Source organism: Tachyglossus aculeatus, chromosome 4, assembly GCF_015852505.1.
Source record: "Tachyglossus aculeatus isolate mTacAcu1 chromosome 4, mTacAcu1.pri, whole genome shotgun sequence".
NCBI classification, from domain to species: domain Eukaryota; kingdom Metazoa; phylum Chordata; class Mammalia; order Monotremata; family Tachyglossidae; genus Tachyglossus; species Tachyglossus aculeatus.
Window position 1 is genome coordinate 111,066,517 of NC_052069.1, and position 1,127 is coordinate 111,067,643.

The following is a 1,127-nucleotide window of genomic DNA, read 5'->3' on the forward strand; positions in this document are numbered from 1 at the left end:
GGCCCCAGTGTACACACGGGTGCACACACAATCGCTCTCACACACACACACACAAACACACCACACACACACACACACACACACACCCTCGCGCTCTCAGTGAGGGCCATTTATGTGTTAGCCCTCCTGGGCGGGTGGGGTAAATGATGCCCTATAATTGCATTTACGTGGTGGGAAATGAGATTGTCGTGGTGACCCTCCCACCACCGCCCAGCTCCAGGCCAAATGCTTTTCATTCTCTACCTCCCTCTAATTGGCTGTAATTGTACATGGACATCATCAACAGGAATTGAATCAGGCTGAACTGATTTTGTTCTCTCCTATCTTTCTCAAGGGCTGCACTACTTACCTATCTGCGATCCTTGCTCTCAGAACCTTGTCCTTATGCTATTGGGTCTACCATACCTGAGGAATCAGGAGCCAGGGGTAATTCTCTCTCACTCTCTCTCTCTCTTTTTCTCTCTCCCTTTCTCCCTTTATTTCTTTCTCTCATCTTCTCTCCTCTCTCTCCACTCTCACTCCCCTCTCTCACTCCCTCTTGCTCTTTCCCTCAACTTTGCCTCTTCTCTCTCCTCTATCTCTCCTCTCTCTCCTTGGGCCTCAGTTTCCTCTTACCTGTAAAACAGTGATTCAATATCTCTCCTCCCTTTGACTTAGTCTCTGTGTCCCTGGGTAGAACAGTGTTGGCTCCATTTGGATTATCATGTTTCTCTCCAAGCACTTAGCACAGTGCCTGGCACACAGTATGGGCTAAATATCATTATAATTAATAAAAACAGCTCTACTATTACTATTTCAATGAGTGTTTTAAATCAATTGCGGAAACATCTGTCTCATTTCTTTTAATGGATTAGAAACTCTTTGAGGATAGGGACTTATGTCTTCCCCTGAAAGGCACATATAGGAGGGCTGGTACCCTGGTCTGGTGTCCTGTGGATACCCAAGCCAGGCCTCCTGGCTGACTGACTTTACTTTTAATCTCGTGCTTCACTCTCCTCCAGACTATAAGCTCATTATGAACAGGGAACGTGTCTGCTTATTTTTATATTGTACTCTCCCAAGTGCTTAGTACAGTGCTCCACACATAGTAAACTTTCAATAACTACAATTGAATGAATGAATTAATC